Raw genomic sequence first — 21,778 nt, 5'->3', positions numbered from 1 at the left:
AGAGAGGTTCCTTATCAATTGAGCCACCTCAGTTCCTGGTTTCTACTGTGCTCCACCTTGACTCTCCCCTTGCCTCTCTTTTGATGCGTCATCATCTTGCTGCATGATTCACTTGCATAGGGCACTGGCTCGCCTCGTAGACACTTGCGTGGGCACTGGCTTATCACACGGGCATGCTTTCTCTGCTTTTTCACCTGGTGGATCCAGGGATTGAACCCAAGACCTCCCATATGGTAGGTGGTAAGCTCTATCACTTGAGCCACATTTGCTTCCCTATATCTCTTTTTAAAGGATGTTTAGAATTTTAAGTATGAAGCAGCAATACTGAGAAGATGCACACTTCCTCTTGTGATTTTCCAAATTCATAACTGCCGAACAACATACTGCTGTTAACTTTTACTCTTGTGCTATTTGCACTGCTGTCCTCTATTGTTATTTAATGGTTAACATGTGTATGTAAATGTGTGTGTGGTAATGTGTGTCTGTGTGTGAGTGGGTCTTTTCTGTACCACCAGCTTGCAAAGTCTTGGGGAGCATGGAATATTTGCTGCTTTCTAAGAAATATATGGCACAGCGCACTACACACAAAAGGGTCTCAATAAAAATATGCTCAGTTAATGCATTTGATGCAATAAATAATGCTGAATTGCAAGAGAATTGGGCAGCTCACCAAGCCGTTCAAACCAGACTAAGCAAAACAACTGGATCAAATAATCCTGTTCTAGGTAAACTATGGCCTCAGGTGAATTAAAAGTCATTCTACTGTACTTGGTATTTTTGAGACCAGATTAATGACAATAGTGGGAAAGAATTAACAGTACTTGGTTTCATACAGTCCTTAACAGTTTTCAATTTACTTACACAAAATTAATCTTACATTCACCGTCTGAAGGATCTGTTACCCGGCAATTTGGTGAAATCATAATAATGGGATTTTCAGGTACCTTGAAAATGGTACCTGAAATGTGGTACATCTTTGAACAGGTATAGGTGCTCGCAGAAACACGAAAACAGAACCGGTCATATTTCAAACAAACCAAGCAAACGAAATACAATTTTTAAAACATTTTCAGTTGTGCTGCTGTTTTTATGGGTTATAATAAAAAATCGAACAAACACCACAAATTATCTGTGGCAGCAACGTCTTTCTGAGTCTCTGCAATCTGAGCTGTGTATACATCCCATGATCATTATGCTATATCTTTAGCAAAGAAATAGCCGAAAGCCCTTCAGTCATCCCTATTCAGACCTTTAAGATCGTTCTGCCAGCCTGGGTCAGAAGTTGAAAGATATAAACAGTCTTTCTGTGCTTGAACTTGAAAGAAAAATCAGTCATCTGTACATGATCTGTGTTAGAGCAAAATGTAATTTTTCCCCCTGACAATGTGTTTATGGTTGTTAAGTTATCTTGATTGCCAAGAGAAATCTGTTTTGTGTGGCAGGCTTTCTGACTTAAAATGTCAGCCGCTGCCCCCCGCTCTGTATCCAGCCATCCTTTCAACTAATTCACAAATTGACTTGACTCTCAGCTAGGTTAAAAAAATAATTTCCTGAAAATTAAAAGTCTGGCACAATGCAGCACTAAATGTCCATTTATCTTGTCTATTTTTATAAAGCTTTGCTGTAGCATCTGGCAAAATGCCCACTTCTAGGAACAAAGGTCCCCAAGGACACTTGGCAAGATGAACTATTCTTCTAAGTCCCTGAAAATGATCACGGGTTCCCTAAAGTATGATTTTTAAAAGGCTATGATTGGGTTATTTATAATGTTATCTTGTGTTATTTTTCAAAAATAAGAAGCAAGTGAAAAATTCTGGGGAGGTGAAGTGGCATTACTATGACCATGTCTTTGTCGTCTCTATTAAGAGCTCCACTTCCTCATTGACTACATCAGTCAGAGGGTAACTGAAAGCTTGGGATTTCTCTGTTATTATGAAAGATAATGACTAGAGATTATCTAGATGGGGCAGAGCAATGATTCACTCTTGTTTAATCAACTACAACCTGTGTTAAGCTATAGCCTCGTCTCAATGTAAACCAGACTAATCTTTCCACTTTTCTGCAGGAAATGGCAATGGTGCTTGTTTATTCGGTAACCCTGGAATTGAGTAAATCTTTCCCTTCTCTTCCCGCCTCCCCACACCAATCAGTTGCAGAGAAGTTTCCAGAACTTCCAATCTAAAACAGATTGGGCTTTCCAGTTGATTTCAAGTTGAAGCATTCCATTGAGAAAACAATCTCAAGACTTTCTTGACTTTCTTGTGACTGTGAACTAAGTAAATGATTACACCAAACCCCTCTTTAGTGCTATGAAAGAGAAAGTCTGTGAAGAACTCTTTGCTTGGAATGTTTTCTGAGTTGCTGAGCACTTGTTCTAGGAAACTGCAGATATGTTTCAGCCAATTTGATGTGCGGTTTCCCCCTTTTTGACCACCGTTCCGCTCACCAGATCTTCTTTTAGCATCGAAATGCAATGCAAAGTCACTTTGTCAGTTTGGTGACATTCAAATCAATAGTCATTTTGCCTCAGTGATTTACCCTTCAATATATTCCCTTAAACCTAGAGGTCATTTCACCAGGAAATTCTTTATGATGAAGCTATTGATACCAAATTCCAATGTGATTACAGAATTAGACTTTTTTTTTCTTTATTGCATTTGGAATATTGAAAGTTTTTTTTCTTTATTAAATTAAGTCCTTCAGAAGAGTTTAAAACTCTTCTGAGGCATGACCAAAGACACAATTCCATCTGTTTTGTTTTTCTTATTCATGACGGAGATGATTTTATTTTAAACAGCGCATGCATTTCACTTTACTTCTTCTTCATGTCTGTCAGGGCACATCATCTGTGATGTATGCATAGTTAACCGTAGCATTTTGCAAGGGGATTTAGGCAGAAAGTGAAAACAGCTTTGCAAAAATAAAAAAGTCAGCTAAAAGTGGGAGTTGATGGCTTAGGCAACTGCTGTGTAACCTTTCTCTACGGAGCAAAAAATTTAAGGACAATCTGTGGCTACCTGGAACATATTGGATGTTGTTCTCCTCCAATTAGTGCCTTTCTCCAGGGCAGGTGTCAAATGTCCCAAGGACTGAATCTAGTATCTTGTGTTTCTGTTCTGTGGCTGGGATGGAAGCCAGAGACGCAGCAGGCATGTAAACGGAGCCCTCCTCTGGGCACTCTCTTAGGTCGCCCCTCATTAGAACAGAGTGGCACCAGTACAGAACCTTCCATCTCTGACCTCTGGTCTGCCACATTTGCCATGATTTGCAAACTGAGGAGCTCACTCACCTGCCTTACTTCCTTCTCCAAGACAGCAGAGTGGAGTCTGGGTGGTCCACAGGATAGGTAGGGTGTTTCTTCCTACAACATCGGTTTTAGCTGCTAGTGAGAAATTTAGAATAAATTTCATTCTGTGGCAAGCATAAACATATTGAGATATAAAATTCCCAAATACTCAATATTGGGAGCTTTAAGGAAATCCCACTGTAGCCATAGGAACTTGGGCTACACCCTCAGATTCTGCAGAAGTATACATTGGTTCTCTCTAACTCTGCTGCATCGGAAGGAGTGATGAAGTTCTATTGTGTTCCCTGAATTCTCTTTCAGAGTAGCAGCTGCTATTTTATTTTCAGACATTTTGCTCCCAAATACTAACTGTAGTGAGATGAACATCACCAAGATGTGTGTAACTGAATTATATATTACATTATTTTGGTTATAACCCCCAGCACTCTCTAGCCCTTAAATTTCTTTCCAATCTAATAAAAGCAACCTATGGAGACTGTTTCAAACCATGATGAGTTCAAGTTCATGTGAGGTGTATCTTCAGTTTGTAATATTTACTCAGTACTCATCCTGTTGAACACAAATTATGTGTCCTGAAAATAGTTTGGGGCCAGTTATATGATGTTTGCAAATTATGTCCAATAAAGTACATGAAGCTCAAACAATCTGAACAATTGGTCTTAACATTATGATTAAATACTGCAATATATGCTTCAAGATTGTCCCTGTTCATTCCCTTTCAATATAATTATTCTTCTCCATTCTCCTTCCAAAATGAGATGCTCATGAGATTCAAAACCTCGATTGCTTTTAGGGACCAGGCAGGACCCACTAAGGAATAAAGCTGCTGGGTAAGATATGAGGTGCTAAGCTGGTTATGTTTTGATCACCCATAATATTTACCCAGTTACATTGCTTTCATCAATCTTCTTCAGGCCAAATCAAACATAAACAAGGGCCAAATTCACCCTGCCAGTCTCGGTCATGCAACCTCCACCTGGAATGCCTTTCTCCTTCTCTTTGATGTGGCTTCTTCTCCCTAATGCTCTGTTCAAAATCCATGGCCTCACGAGTGACTTCTCACTACCTCCACCAGTGCCTGCTGTAGCAGTGACAGCAGAATCCCACCCATGGCTGTGTAAATAGTAACTGGCAGCAAAAGCGGCTTAGTAATAGTAAAGGAGATGCTTACTAATAGGTCAGAGAACAAGCTACATAAGGTATTATTCTGTTGAATTTTCCTGCTTATCTCGTCTACCCACACTGACATCTGAACCATGACTGCAATTATCATATAGGATTTATTTGGTCCAAGTATGTTCTATAAAATACCTTGGAGTTTCTCTTTGTTTCCTTGTAGCTGCTGCCAACAAAGTACCAACAAACAGATGGCTTTAAACAACAGAAATGCACTGCCTCATCGTTCTGGAGACTAGACACCCAAAATCAAGGTGTCAGCAGGACCACGCTCCACCTGAAGCTGGGAAGAATCCTCCCTTGCGTCTTCTAGTTTGCGGAGCTTGCCAGCTATCCTGGTGTCCTTGGCTTGTGGATGCATCACTCTGATCCCTGCCTCCATCTCCACATGGCTTTCTTTCTTGTTTCCATCTTCACCCATCATTTTCCCCAGTGCTCTTGTCCACGTCTTCTCTCCCCTTCTTTTAAGGGCACCGGTCATATCAGCTCCAGGCCACCTGAATCTTGTTTGGCTTCACCTTAACTAATAACATCTTCAAAGACCCTGTTTCCAGATAAGGTCACATTTCCAGGACTAGGGGTTGACTTGAACATGTCTTTTCAGAGGACACAGTTTAACCTCTAACAGAAGTGTTCTTCATTTCAGGTTGTAAAGATAATAATAGACATCTTGGAGAGTAAGGACCCATACAATGGCCATGTACTGCAATAATTTCCAGAAGCATAGTGACTGGGTGCACCACACCAGTTAAAACAATGCACATGCATACTTCACATATCTACTTCTCACTTTTGCTCCCCACAAAATTTCCAGGGAGATGTTTAAAGGCAATGATTTGCTCTTAGTCCCACTTGTATTTTCTTTGTTTGCGTGGCCCTTTGCTTTTCTGTGTGATCTATACCATCTACCGTAGAATTCCTGATTAGGGATTTTAAAACGAATCACAAGTAATTCTCTCTCTCTCTGCTGACAAGTACTTATTTATAAGCCACACCCTAAAGGCAAGATTGAACAGCAGGTACCCTGAGTATAGCCTATAAACAAGGTAGACACAGTCCCACAGGCCTCGGTGAAGGGAGAACTGACTGTTCCCCCTTTGGTCTAGAGCCCTTGTGCAGGGTGCAGCCTGCCCAACCGTACTTGCCTGCTCAGCACCTTGGATTTTGCTTTAAATGCTTCATAGTTGCTTTTGAACTTTGTATGCATTTTTTTTTCAGGGAATTTTCTTTTCTTTCCTTCTTTTTAATGTATCATACTATGATTTAGGCCCTATTAAAGCACCATACATTGAGGAAACTTATAACCAATGAGGAAATAGGCTTGCTCACTAACACTAAAAAGAAATACGTGTCTGGGAGGACAAAGGATGAGTGGAGTTAGCCATGGAGGAAGTTGGTTTTCACTGCGGAAATGACCCAGTGCACCATGTACATTTTATTTCGCATTCCTGACTAGCAGTGATTGATGGTAGAGGGCCCCAACCTGTGTGTCTGTCCCATCCCTGCATTAGACTGGAAGTGGCAGGGTAAAAGATTCTTTGGCTGTCTTCCTGGGCACTAGCACAGCCCCCTCCAAAGAGTGGATATCAAGGATTTGTATTCACCAGGCTAACAGTTCTCTCCTGTGTTTTAAAATATTCACAGAATGTTTGTATCTACCTTGCACTCTGTGATTTCAGTTATTTCAGTGACACTTTTTATTCCAAAGAACATATGTATAAACATCTAGAAAGTAAGTATATAGTTCTCTCCCTGTAAACAAGAAAAAGTAAAATTTTCCCCACCAAAGGGAAAGTAAATTTCATTATTTCACAATTAGAAATCTTGACACATGTATGGGACTTGCTATGCACCTCATCTATTTCCAGGTTGTTGTGTTTTTTTAAATTTCCCCTTCCTTTCAGTTTGAATTTCCAACATAATCTTTTGTCTTCAAATATCCTAAACAGTATCACATCTCATTAAGGAGATGGAAGCCTTTTGCTAACACAGCATTTTCATCTGTTCCCAACATGAGTAGGTCATGTACACTCCTGTTGCGTCAAAGTCTTTCAAAGTAATAAATTAATTGAATTACTGCTTTGTGGTGAATGAGGAACAGCAGAAGCCTCACTGCCACAGCCATTCCTTTCAAGTGAATACTTAAATTCCCTGGGCATGGAAAGGAATTCCCTATAAACTAGACAAATGACCCATCTCTGTGTGATACATCTATTTTTATGATACATGCAGGTAGACACTGATGTACCCATTCTTTCTACCCTAAAGCGGAGGTATTAATGACCAAGATGACGTTATAGCTCTCAAAATGGGTGATTTCTTACCTGAATGACTGTCAAGGTCTATGCCAAGTCCAGGAAAGAGCAGAAGGAAACAAAGAGAGAAGTGACATGGACACGTTCCAGAAAACGCTCTTGAAAACCTCGATGTCTCTCTTTTGTTCCCAGAAATCTTCTTTGCTTAAACTGCGTGGCTTTTGGTTTCATACACTAAAAGAATTGCTAATAGTGCTGTTCTTCCTTGAAATAAAAACTTCAAAGGGATTCTGAGTTTAGCACTTAATTTACAGCCGAGTTCTGTATTGTAGCCTTGGCAGGATTTTGACTCTCAGAGAGAAAAACATTATCAGAGCAGTTACCAAAACATGAAATAGTAAACACTTTGATAAGAAAATCAGTGTGGTTCTGACAAGCACGTGTCTGGTCTGATCAGGCCAATATCCTGGTGGGAGTTCTGATTGACCAAGGGAAGCCAGAGAGACAACCAATCGCAACATTTAGCAGGGTCTTGGGTTCTGCCCCACACGACACACACATTAACCTAGTGGAAAAACATGGTCTGAATATCTGTTACGAGGTGAGTGGAAAACCAGCCGGAAGGCAAGGCCTGGGACACTTATCAAGGGACACACAGCAAACAGGGCTGCGCTTCCTCCAGGGCTGGCTCTGAACCCGCAGTTGGGTAAGAGTTTTATCAGTGACCGGAGGATTCAACAGAGGGAAGGTTCTTATTAAGCTCTGAGCGGCAGCAGGGCAGGCCACATCCCTGGACAGAGCACGTGGAAATCCAAAGCAACCAGGCAAATTGCCAAAGTTATTAGCTACAGCTAAAATACTGTGCAGTAGAGCTAAGTGTGGGGTGTGAAAGGGCAAATTGTGCCTCATGAAGACATTGAAATGTTAGGTTGATGTAATGGCAGTAAAAGAGTCATTTGGAATTTCTGCCAGTGATTCCTATTCTTTGGCCCTCAAGGTTTATCTATTTCTAAACTTTTGCTAGTGGTGAGATCAAGGGGCTCATCCAGGGTCACTGAACAGTTGCGCAGGTTGTTAACTGCACAAGGGTCCTGCCAAGCAAGCAAATGGGGTCTGAAATGTAGCTAAGGCCCTGCCTGCTGTGAATACCCAGAATAGGAGACTTCAAATCCACACAAACCCTCAGTGTGGGTCAGTCATGGCCCTAGGACATATCTGATTGTTTCCTTATCCAAACTGTCATCACTGTATTAAACTCATCACCTTTAATTCATGCCCAAGGTGTTTCCATTGCTCTTTGATGGATCAGGGTTCAGTTGACAAGGAGAGTTGCCCAGCCTACTAATTAAAGTCGTATGTGGGCCATTATTCTGTGGCCTCTAACGGTGTGTTCAAAAATATATAACCAACTCACCAAATGTGTGCTTTTCATACTTGTTTGGGATTGAAAAATAAGTCAATTATTTTAAAAGAGCATTAAAGACAAATCTTAAATATACTGTAGTACCGGTGCTCAGATAGGGCAAAAAAAATCACAAAGGGGGCACCTGAATAGCTGAAGTTTGTAAACATCTATTTACAATGATAACCTCAGTCCCACCTGGCACTTATTTTTCCTCTTAGCACTTTGCATTCTATAATACGAGAAAGTGATCATTTTCACTGCCTTATCCATAGACCCTACAAAAGTGTCCTATTTTAGATGCCCCCAAACATGTTTGATGAATAAAATAATTGTCTCTCTTAAGGGATGACCTCTTTGGCCAGCCTTCCCCTTGAAAGGAAAACAGAACAAGAGAGCCACTGGGGAACCCCTGAAAATGAGTTCTCGGGACTCTTCCCTCGCGGTCTCTGGTGGTGAATGAACACTGTGCTCTTTGAGCTCCCTTCCCGCCTTGCATTACGCACTATCAAGGAACTCACTGTCAAGCCTCTCAAGGTCCCATCGGATCTGGCCAAGACTGCAAGGGCCATGTTTCAAGTCACTGCCCCTCCAGTTCCTGCCACCGCCCCAGGCACTCACTTTGTCCTTATATCTCCTTTGCCTCCTGAAGGCCTGGCTCCCAGCAAAAGTCCACCGGTGCCCTCTCCCTGAGCATTCAACAAGACTCCAGTATCCTCTTGGGGCATGCAAATAGTCTTCAGCTTTGGTTGAGGTCAAAGCCTTCTCTTGGCATGCTGTTGCTGACTCCAGTGGACTCGGAAGTCCTTGGGAGGAGAAGACAGATGAGCTCAGGGTAAAAAGCCCAGCATCGGGTTGCCTTTTTCGTTTTTTAACTTTTGTTTTTCTTACGTGTTTAACAAGGAGTTTCATCTCACAGAATGAGGATTAGATTTGCCTCCAAAACCTAACATGCTTGTTGGAAGTACATAGACGATTTATCTGCTGAGCTCATACCACCTGAGGTCACCTTTCAGGGCTCTCTGCAAATAACTTGCTCCAGGAAAAAGTCATGACCAACTGTCCATCCTAGTTTCTACAGGGATGGAATGGAGCTAGCAAAGAAGAGTCTTGACATAATTTTTTAAAAAGCAAGTACAAGATAAAGATGGAAGCACAAGAATAGCCCAAGTGTGAAGTCATAAGATGAGATCTTTCCTCGGGCTTCAAACTCCTTAGGAAATTGGAAGAAAATTTACCTTGGAGCCATAAAAAAATAGAGAGGCAAAATACAAAAGCTAATGGTTCTGAGGATAACCAACATAAAACAGAGCCTAGAGGAAGATTTCATGTTAAAATTTGAGAAAAACTGTTGCAAATTGCCTATTTTTTAGCTCCACTAAGAAGGTGGGGGCAGGAATGGACCTCAGCTTTGAAAAGAAAGGATGGGATAAAGTTAGGTATAAGGAACAACTTCTAAATACAGTCTAGGGTAAGGGGAGTGGGGCTCTAACCTTGGATGCAAAACATAAAGGGCATCAAAATCTCGGTAATCAAGAAAACAGGATTTTAATAAGATATTTTTAAAAATCAAAATCAATGCCAAAAATCCACAATAAATGAATAGCAAATTGTTAAACGAAGATAGAATCAGTATTACTGCATTTTTGGGGGGAGGTTTTTTTGCTGTTGTTTCTTTCTTTTTTTCTCAGGCTCCAATATGGCTTGGCATGGAACTGCTTAAGTTGCTTCCTATAGAAGTTTAAAATTTTCTTTGAAGTCCTTTAAAAACAATATAAATTTTCACTGAAATATTTGGCTGTGATGAAATAGACCCCTTCTGAAGAAGCATCTTATTTAAAGCAAAGGTATAATTGTCAGTTTTCTGGATAGACTTTTTGATTATCTTTATCTTTTCCAGGAAATTTCCAGCTAGGTATCATGCCTTGATTAACATATTCCTTAGGTAAGGATGACAAATCATTGATCATTATATGCTCTCCTAATTTGCTCCTGAACACAAAAAATTAAGAAAATGTTATCTGTATTCCAAAGTCATCCTTTATCCTCAATTTTTTTTCTTTGCACTTAATGTTAAATTACATATTTTTTTGATTATTTAGTCTTATAAATGACAAAATTTTAGTTATTGCTGGGAAAGGCGGGTGAATTTCTTTACAGCTTCCTGTCCCACTATTCCTTCTTGAACACTATAAATAAGTGAGAATATTTCCCTGAAATCACTCTTGTCAAAAGGAGTAAGCAAAGTAAGATCTCTGATGAATATGAAAATCAGGTCTTCCATAAAATATAATATTATTGCAGTAAGTGTCTGTCACTTAGACCACTGATTCATAAAACATCAAGCGGTCTGCCTTAAATATGAAACGCCAAGTGATTCCAACGTGTAAACTTGCTTAACTGTCATAAATTGAAATATTTTAATGGGGTTTGCACCAGTGTTAATAAATTTTATTTTGCAGACTCAGCGTGTTTCTCTCTCTCTCTCTCTCTGTCGCTCTCTCTCTCTCTCTTTCTTTCTCTCCCCCTCTTTAAGTGTGGGTTTTAGTCTTTACAATAAGCACATCTTCTCATTACGAGAATCATTTACACTTGCTTTACCCAAGCATTCTTTAGCAGTGGAAAAAGGTATCATATTTCTTTCATTCCGTTTTGTATTATTAAGTAATCCCAGGTGGCAATAAAAACAGAGTGCTGTGGATGACACAATATGAGACCAGTGAGATACATTTCAATGTGCTTGAAAGTAAATGATTTTCAAATATGTTACATAGAATTTTCATGAATATAGAATGTACTCAATTGTAAGCAGCCAAGAAAAATATTGAATACATGATTGGGGAAAACAGCTAAAGCACAGTTTTGCCATTATACAAATTTATTTAGACATCTATGTACCATCTATGCACACATTTATACTGGAAAGTTTTTGCACAAATAAATATCTATGTTTGTGCCTATACACTGCTGAAATTGAGAGGTCTGGGGAGGGTGCAATTAATTATCAAGACATTTTGCTTATTCGCAATGTCAAATCAAGTCATTCAGGCATGGGGTTTTTATTTATTTCAGTTTCACTGGGAGAATGTACTAAATCATCGGAGTTAACCAGGAGAACCACTTAGATTCTCAGGATAATATACAACCATCATTTCTCAGGGATGTACGAAAGAAAACCTGAAATCAACTAAAGTCTGAATGCATTATCTTTACCAGAATTATAATTTAGACATATTAATTCAAATAGGTAGTAGGCTGAAGGGGTGACCAGACAAATTGACTGTAATTCCTGTTCTTATCCTATCATCTGGGTTTCAAGTTTAAAGGAATTGAATTGAAATCCTTCTTTCCTCTTGTGGTCTAGAAAATTACCTGTGCCATTCTCAAGAAGAATTCCCAAATGACAATAAAGCACAGATCTCTTTTCTAGTAACAGATAATCAGAAGACTTTATGAATCAAAGGTCTGAAGAAAAAAAAAACCTACACAAATACAGAACAGAAGAAGGGGAGGCTCACAGGATTATAATTAGCGGACAATGTGATAATGTCTGCCACAGAATTTAAGACTCTCTTGGGTTGCAGTAATTATGGTCTAGTTTCTAGATAAGGGAGGTGAGGGTCCTTATCTATTCAGCTTCTCTCCAACAACTCCTGAAAAATTATACTGCATGCAATCCACAGTGATTACTAAAGAGAGTCTGAGGGAAATGACTAGCAACCGTGTCATAAAAGGTAGAGCCAAGGAAATAAGGAAATGTTAAGCCAGGAGAAGAGAGACACATTTATGGTGTTCAAATACCTATAAGACTATTGTGGGGACAAGTGAATAGATCTGTTCTGTGTGACTCCAAATGGAGGCAACAGAACCTGTCACTAAATTAACTTTCAAGGTTATTTCCCTCTCTGGGATTCTGTGACTATTTGTGGGATTGTACGACTCTAACTAAGCAGGTCCTTTGCCTCCAAACTAGATGATAAGTAAGTCTCTCCAGGTATTTGAAAATCCTTCCTACTCTATAGAACATCATTTACTTATATAAATTGACTGCCTGTTTATTTAAAAGTCTACATCCTTTGCCAAGGCAAAAAAACCTTATGGACGACTCTTCATGGAAAATCAGTACCACTTTTTTAAAAAGTGGTCATAAATAGAGCTAAAGATTTCTAAAATATACATGTAGATAAAACAGAAGTAATTTTAAGAAAGATTTTAGTAGTCTTTAGAAACTAGATCTCCAAAGAAAGAATTATGAGTAGAAAGGAGGTCAAGAAAGACAGACAAGTTTTGTGAAAATTCTATTCTTTCTGCACAAATGTGACTCATTTGCACACTCACAAAGTTGGAGACATACAAAACCATCTTTGGCTAACCAAAAGAGGCTAAAACACAAGTAGAAATCCTGAAAGATCTTGAGAACCCCAGTCTTTGCAATGTAATTGTTTAAAAAAATATAACTTGTAAAAGACAGAAATAAAGAACATCTTAAAATATAGTGGAAATAAAGTGAATGTACAGGAAAGTGTGGCTATGTGAAACTGGAAACTTTGAATGAATGACATTGACATTCCCTGAGAACATTAACAACAACAACCAAAAAAAACCACCTCAACAATGGCTATGAAATTAGTAAGGTAAAACACATCTCTTTAGAACTGGGACTGAGTTGAATGTAAATTGGTGAGGCAAGTCACGAAGTTATAGTAAATAGCCATCTTCTAAGGCAGAGGTTTTCACCTCGGATTGCCTCAAGCTTATATCAAGGCATCAGTTATTCATACACTCCTTAAGATAGCGTGTAGAAAGATGGTGTGCACGTGAATAATATTTCATACAAATATATGACTATGTACTGTTTTATTTTACCACATATATTTAATATGCATATATGCATATCGCTATATGGATATCAACTGTATGTATAAAATCTCCCATATGTTTATATACCATACAGATAAAACCCTTTATATCAAAAACATATTTTTAAATCTTTTAAAGTATGCACAAATGGTATTGTGAGCACTATAAAATAAATTCATTTCAAAACATTACTGAATTCATTGTAGCTGTTTTGCCATGCTGTATTTTATGATTCCACCAACATTAAAAACTATCAGGTCAGACAGTCTTTTAAACATTTTTAGGAAAGGGCTCTGTACTCAGAATGTTGGAAACCACACTGTTCTAAAGTTTCCTGTCATAGAGGAAAGGTGATGTTTCCAAGTCCTCGAGGACTTACTAGAACTAATGTTCCCAGTATTAGCTGTAATAATATCTTCCCAGTAAACATTAGCTGTCATTACTTACTATTACTTTAAACTACATTTTTCCCTTCTTGCTGCTACTCCCAGACTTCTCAGGCAATAATCCATATAGGCACAAGGAGTATAAATCATTTCACAATTTGGTGTGCCAGATTCAAACCAACCTTACGGTTTTATTAATTTTTTAATTATTTGCCAGTGGCAAATAGACCATATCTAAGAGGGGCCTCTTATGCTACAATTGATGACGACAGATCTTGGAGTCCCATTTGGTCCTTGGCTGGATCTGTGTGGAAACTTTCTACCTAATTAATAGTAATGGGAAGGGCTTAAATTATTGGTTTATATCCTAATTTATGCCAGTCTTAGATGAAATGAATGCTATTTGTTTATTGTGGACTTACAGTTGGCATTCATTTGAGGTCACCCACAAAAGAACTGGCAAGTGAGTAGTTGTTCCTCCAAGTTACCATAGGATCTCGTCTCATATATATATACATTTTTTGTTGTTGTTGTTAAGGAGGTACTGGGCATGGAATCCAGGACCTCATACATGGGAAGCAGGCACTAAATCACTGAGCTGCAGGCAATCAACCACTGAGCTACATCCACTTCCCAGTGAGAGTTGTTTTTTTTTTTCATTGTTTGTTTGTTTTGTTTTTAGGAGGTACAAGGATTTGAACCCAGGACCTCATACATGGGAAGTAGGCATTCAGTCACTGAGCTGCAGGCACTCAATCACTTGATCTACATCTTCTCCCTCCATAATTTTTTATTTCACTCAATTTGAATTCTTGACCTATATTTCTAAAAATAAAATACTTTGATTGCTTAACTAGAGAGTTTTTAGATCATAAGAGCAAACTCAGTTCTCCCTACCACCAATTTTTAAAGTCTAAAGCACTCTGACTGTACATAGAATTAGATAAGTGATTTGGCTCACATCATTGAATTGTATGACATGTTCCAATCATTACTAGTGATAAAAAGCCTTTTTTCCTATACAAAATTGTTATGCCCCTAACTGAAAATTGATCATACATAATCAATATGTTTTATTTATACATAAGTATTATGCATAATGCCTTTCTCCAAATGTTTAATTGCCATTAAAATTCCCCTACCTCTGTAGTGTTACACAGAAAGTTGACTTTGGAAAAGCAAATCCTTTTGAAACTAATATGTGTAACTGAAGCATATTGTTTGTTGAAAGGTCACAAAGTCCAGCTCATGTTGAATGAACGTAGTTGGCAAAGCAGATGACTGAAATTCAAAATAGATGTGTGGTCTTGCGGCGGCTTGCTCGGTCGGTAGAGGTGGGGTCTGGCTGCGGACGAGGGGTCGGTCCAGCTCTGGACGAGGGGTCGGTCCCGCTTGGGACGAGGGGTCGGTCCCACTTGGGACGAGGGGTCGGTCCGGCAGCAGACGAGGGATCGGTCTCACAAGGGGTTGCGCGGTTCGGCTGACGGGGTCGCCCGGTGAAGCCGGCGACGAAGGGGTCGCCCGGCGAAGCCGGCGACGAAGGGGTCGCCCGGCAAAGCAGGCGACGAACTGGGGACAAGGGAGGCCAGGCCCTTGTCGGGGGCTCTCAGGACTGGAGGGCGCACGGCAGAAGAACTACCGCGGAGACAAGGTAAACACGCAAGTCCACTTTACTGAGGGAGAGGCAACAGTTTTATAGGGGCTGGGGAAGGCTGATTGGTCGAAGCCACACCCTGTTCTGATTGGTTGCCGGTGAAAGGTCAGTGGGCGGTACTGGACGGGGGAGGGGTGGTGGTTAGGGATTGGCTGTCGCTGTTGCTGGGGGAAGGGGCAGGGTTCAGGGATTGGTGGCTGCTGTTGCTGGGGTGGAGGGCAGACTCAGAGTTTCCCGCCCACGCCTGGCTGTTGCTGCTGTCGGGGGAAGGGAAAAGGGCGGGCTGGATTTTTCCGCCCACACCTGGCTGTTGCTGCTGTCGGGGGAGGGGAAAAGGGCAGACTGGATTTCTCCGCCCACGCCTGGCTGTTGCTGCTGTCGGGGGAGGGGAAAAGGGCAGACTGGAATTTTCTGCCCTGCGCCTGCGCAGGGAGAAGGAAGAAGGGTGCCATCCCACAAGGTATCGGGTGGCGCCATCTGGGAGGAGGGGCGGCCGCGGAAGCATGGCTGCCGAGAAGGGGAGACCCGAGGGCACTCTGCGCCCATGCCGAGCTTCCTTCAGGGGTGGCGGTGGGCCCGACCAACCACCCTATTATGGGGGCAGCGGAATTAGGCCTACCGCGGCCGCTCCACTGCCAGGCCAGCAAACCACACTTCAGCCCGAGGGGTGACCGCATGGTCTATTTTAAAATAAGTGCTACTATGGTAAGCCTATGTTACATGATCGTCACAGGGATCTGGATATATAGTAGAATAAATTACATCTTTAAAAAAAAAACCATTAGTAAATATAATCCAGAAGACTAGTGAGAACTTTGCTACACAATTTGAGGACTATTAAGAGAATCGTTCTGTTTTAACAGACAAGATTTTTAAAAGTAGATCTAAAATCTTTACTTTTAAATAAAATCTGTTGTTGTACAAAAAGTTTTCTGTTGTTCTGACCAGAGCTTTTGAAGGCATTAGCCCAAACTACCTCCACTCGCCATTAACGCAGATGTAATATGCCACATACCCATATGCCACATTGTCTCTTAGGCATTGTTTGTTGTATAGGGTGTGTCTGGCTTTTCCCATGGAATCCATGTTACCTGGTTGGATTTGTGTGCCACAATATCTCTACTGGGTGCTGGGCCTGTTATAGCATCCGTTTGACTGAAATAGATAGATGGATAGATGATAAATCAAGATTTATTTATTGAAAAGGGAAAAGAAATTCAAAAAAGTGGGAGTGAAAAGGCATCTAAGTTCCACCTATTCTCAAGTGTGTATGGTGGTAAAAAGAGCTTCATCTTAGAGTCAAAAGAGTTGTTTTTGAAAGTCAACAACAGAATGTTTTGGAACATCAGTGCATTCAATGATAAAGTGTGGAAAATATTAGTCATATTATGGATAATGAGAAATAAATGATATATCCATGAATATACTTAGCAAAATCTTCTTTAAAGTCTCCATTATTTGCAAATTGCCTTTCCTTCCTCTAACTAGTGGAATAATCTTGGACAAGTCATTAACCTGAATGGGTCTCAAATTTCTAATTGGAAAAATAAAGCAGCTGGACTCTATGGGATCTACTAGTCCATGATTCTCATGAGAGACACAGTTCTCTGACTACCAGTATATTAAAATGCATAGGATTTTTGTGTAGCCAATTGAATGAGGATCCATTAGTTTCTTAACATGGGAAGATTTGACCTTCTTCTAATCTCTCTTGAACTAGGATCCTATTTATCCCTACTCTTAAAATTAATTTACCATCAAGAGCAGATGGCCCAAGGCAGCTCATTTTCATATCCAGAGCTGATTATCCTATTATCAAATCATAAAGATATTGTGGTTAAGCCTGCAAAAACTTGAAAGAAAGAAGGATTATGCACATAAAATATAAAGAACATTTAAACCACACATGTATGAATTTATGGTTTGCTTACAAAAAATGCTCATCTATATTTAAATGTCAACAGATGATGTTGAATATGGGACACTAGTATAAAAAGATGCTGTATGGAATAATGATAATGCATTAGACTTATCCGAACTTTGTCATTTAATTTGCCTGACCTAGGACAAGTGACCTGACAACTTGGAGTCTTCATTTCTTCTACTCTAAAATGGAGATCTTGGATTAAATAAGCCCCAAGGTCTCATCTAGCTCTAAAATGTATATTGTCTTTTAATGTAGATTAATGTGTAGATCATAAAATCCTACTCAAATATGGGGAAACTTACTCTTCAATTTTCAGTCAATTAAGAGCTTTTAAACACCATCTGTGACAGTTTGAGATTATTCATGAATCCCCAAAAGAGAAAGATTATGTTTGTAAACAAACCTATTCCTCTGGGTGTGATACCCTTTGATTGTATTCAATTCAGTGAGGGACCTCTGATTAAGTTTACTTGATAAAATCAATTTAGGGTTTCTGTTTGGCTACATCAATAAAGTCTAACTCAGGTGAGTCCCCACCCCCTTGGGAAGCTGGTGTAAACCCATACTCACTCAAGGAGATGCCAGAAAGAGAGTCTGTCATTTTGATCCTAGGGCCCTGGGGAGAGATGAGGAATTCGCCTGTACAGCCATAAGGAAGAGGAAGCCCTGAGACACAAGCCTACAGCTAAGATCAGGAAGAAGCTGGGCCCATGGTGCTTTGAGAGGAAGAGGAGCCCAGGGAGGAGAGACCAGGCAGAGACCAGCGGCCTTCTTGCTTTAACACGTGGCAACTGCCTTTGGTGAAAAAGCAACCTTGACTCTACTTGGACTCTACTCTTGTAACTGTAAGCTTTTACCCCAAATAAATACACTTTATAAAAGCCAACAGATTTCTGGTACCCCTTTGGCTGACCAATACACCACCCAATTGTGTAAAGTCCCCAGAGGATACATTGTTACTTTCAAGGAACTTGAACTTTGTAATTGCATCTGGAGATCAGCAAGGTAAATTTTCATGCCTGATGCCTGTTCTTTCCCTGCCAGCCTTGGTAATAAGGAATACACCTCTCTTTTCCTTTGCCCTATCCTCTCCTTTTCTTCCTCACTTCAAGAATACTTTAAAAAAAAATTTGTGTTTGTAATTAAGGATAGCATTTGCATTGGAAAACTTAGTATCTAAAGAAGACAGGAAGTAAACATGAACTAACATTTTCGAGATCTTAGTATGTGCCAGGCATGGGTTGCATTTAATTATTGCATCAACTCTACATGGCAGCTATTATTAATCACCATTATCACAGAAGAGGAAATGACTATTGAAAGTTCATAACTGAAAGTTCATTACTTGCAGAAGACCATGCAGCTAGGGTTAGAAAAAGAAACCAAATCCCATCTGTCCAGTTCTTTCCACAACATGTTGTTTCAGAAAGGAAGCTATTGGAAACCTAACAGATTAAACTGATGGTACAAAAATAATAGTTATGATTACTTTGTCCAATCACTTGTAATTAAACGAAATGCTTTCAATTTCAAGTCAAGAAGAGCATAGAACTATTTACAAAGCAGTTTTCTAAATTGTGATATATACATACAATTACATATCTACTATAAATCTTATTTTTTAAGGCTACTTATGACAGGCTCTGGTATCAGAAACAAAATATAAACTCCATATATAAATACACATATGTAGAAAAAGCACTGGGAAAATGTACCAAAAAGGAAAAAATTAATCAATAAACCCATATTTATTGGCTCTTTCCACATGGAGGTACCTGTCCATGGTACCTACAGAATATTATTTTTTTTTTTTAGTTTCTCTCCCCTTCCCACACTTCCCCCTCCCCCCAGTTGTCTGCTCTCTGTGTTCATTTGCTGTGTGTTCTTCTGTTTCCACTTGTATTCTTGTGAGTGGCACCAGGAATCTGTGTCTCTTTTTGTTGTGTTATCTCGATGCATCAGCTCTCCATGTGTGCGGTGCCACTCCTGGGCAGGCTGCACTTTTTTCATGTGGGGCGGCTCTCCATACGGGGTGGACTCCTTGCACGTGGGGCCCCCCTACGTGGGGGACACCCCTGCATGGCAAGGCATTCCTTGCACTCATCAGCACTGCACGTGGGCCAGTTCACCACATGGGTCAGGAGGCCCTGGATTTGAACCCTGAACCTCCCATGTGGTAGGCTGATGCTCTATCCATTGAGCTAAATCTGCTTCCCAGAATATTAATTAATTTGTCATCTCTGGGTGATAGGATTCTAAGTGCTTCTTGTTTGCTTTCTATGCTGTTTCCTTATTTTCTAAATATTTTGCACTGTAAACATACATTTTACAGTTGGGAAAAAAGAATATAAAAATAAGCTTTATCTTTTTCTGTTGTATATAGGATAGATATTGATCTCGTTCTACATTTTCTGGGCTAAGCTACAGTTAGGAAAAACTATGATTTTTTTAGTAAATTATTGTGGATAACATTTGCAATGCAGCGTTATGTAGAACTGCTTTTATTTCATTGCAGTGATAAAAAATAACAGAAGATATATATTTATTTGTATCCTACTACTCCTTGAGTTCTATTTATATTTTTCTTTAACTCTTAACATGATGTACTTTAAAGACATGTTTTAAATGTATTAGATTGTTCTTGTAAATTGTGAGCTTATTAAGGGCATTTTTTAATTACTTTTTTTAAAATTTGTAGTAAAAAAGTGGATTGTTAAGCAGTCAGTTTGTAAATGTGGATTCTAATGGAAAACATCAGTTTCCAGCTCAACTCTTGAATCTTTGTCCACAGAGGTAACAAATGCAACTCCCCTAGACGCTTTTCCTTCTTGTATTACTTTCATATTGCTTCACAGCGTATTTTTACTGCCGTTCCTTGATTTACTAATTTTAGACATTATCCTCTGACTTCCTATAATGGAGAATACAGATTTAACAGTCCCAGACAATCCATACCCCTATTTTCTCTCTCAGTTATCATGGTGTTTTTGTTAAATCAAAATCGTTTTAGTTTTTTTGTAACTATGTCAATATTGTTCACTACTGAGGTGAGAATGCACTATGACTATATTTCCTTTTTAGTAATGTTTTGTTACCTAGTTTCTCTCATGTACCTATCACTAACTTTATGCAAACCCTTTAACTGAATTAAAAATCCCCTCTTTATACTACTTTCCATGTGGTCAAACATATTCATTATTTTTCAAGTTTCTATTTTTTTTTCCTAGACCTTTCCTTCCTGGAATTCTCTGACATCCTTCTGCAATCTGGAGTGATTGTGCTCAAGGATTGGTGCCCAACTATCACCCTAGCATTTCACTTACCCTCTCTTCTGGGTTGAGTCCCATTTGCTGTATCTCATTTTGTACCTCCTTTGAATTTATAACCTTATTTGATAGAGCATATCCTTCAGTCACTTCCTAAAAAAGGGTGTTTGTAGGAAATTTTTTTAAGTCTTTGACTATCTGAAAATGCCTTTATTCTAACCACTCGTTTTACTGATACTTGGGATGCATATAGAATTCTAGGCTAAATATCAATAGAATTTGAAGGCCAAGTTTTACTTCTGAGTTGCTACTAAGAGCCAGTGCTGCTCTTAACCTCAGTATTTTCTGTTATCTTCTCTGCCAACCCCACCATCTGGAAGTTTTTGATACTCTCTCATCAATCAGTGTCCTAAAAATCACACTGTAATGTATTTTGTTATGTATCTTTTTCGTTTGTAGAACTTAGGCTATGATGGGCTCTTTCAGTTCAGAGACTTGTAACTTTCAATCTAGAGAGTTTCCTTGAAGTAGTAGCAGCATTATTTCTCCTCTCATCTCCATTTATTTGTTCTAAAATCACCCTTATTTCCTAAATGATTCTTCTAATTTTCTTATCTTTTGTTTCCTATTTTTTCACCACTTAGGTGTTTATCTTCTACTTTCTTTGAGATTTATTTGTCTTTCAAGTTTTCTACTGATACTACTATTATTAGCTACCATTTTTCATTTTAAGAGGTCTTCCTTCTTTAAATGTACATTTATAATAGCATCTATTATTTGCTTTATTGATAGAATATCTTCTCTTAGCCCTCTGAGAATGGTAAATACATTTGCATTGCTTGTCATTGGAAAGTTCTTTTGATTCTTTCATTATCTGATTCTTCTGTGATCCTTTTCTCTGTCTTGATCGCTGCCTTTTGTGTTCGAGATTTTTCTCAAATGGCCATTGAGGCACCAAAAATCTGACTACAAGCTCTGAAAATGGGAGGGATTTCCAAATATAAAGTGATTGGTCAGGGTCTGAGCTGTTTCATCAGAAGACCCTCAAATGTTAGCACTCATTCATTTTTTTAACTCTGGCTATTGCAGTTTCTTCAGAGACATAGGCTTTGTTTCTCGAAACTGAGGGGCAAAATGAGCCACCTAGGTTATTTAAAATTATTCAGTAGCTACATTTTTAAAAAATAAGAATAAAAAGATAAAATTAATTTTAATATATTAAGCCCAACATATAAACATATCACTTAAAAATGTAATCAATATAAAAATTATTAACAAGATACTTATTTCTTTTTCAAATTAATTCTCACATCCAATTTTACACTTATAGCGCATGTAAGTTCAGATGAGCCACATGTAGCTAATGGCTATCATACTGCACAGCAATGATCAAAATCAAAGCTCTTGACCCAATGGCTGAATACACCTGCAAGATGTTTTTTGTTTGTTTGCTCTGTTTCGTAGAGAAGACATTTTAAAATAGGGAACTGCATATGGCTGATTCTAGATTTCTAGACAGTCTTAAATATTGGGAATTTTTAGCAA

This window comes from Dasypus novemcinctus, chromosome 7 (assembly GCF_030445035.2).
Source record: "Dasypus novemcinctus isolate mDasNov1 chromosome 7, mDasNov1.1.hap2, whole genome shotgun sequence".
Taxonomy (NCBI): Eukaryota; Metazoa; Chordata; class Mammalia; order Cingulata; family Dasypodidae; genus Dasypus; species Dasypus novemcinctus.
Note: the sequence above shows the minus strand (reverse complement) of the source record.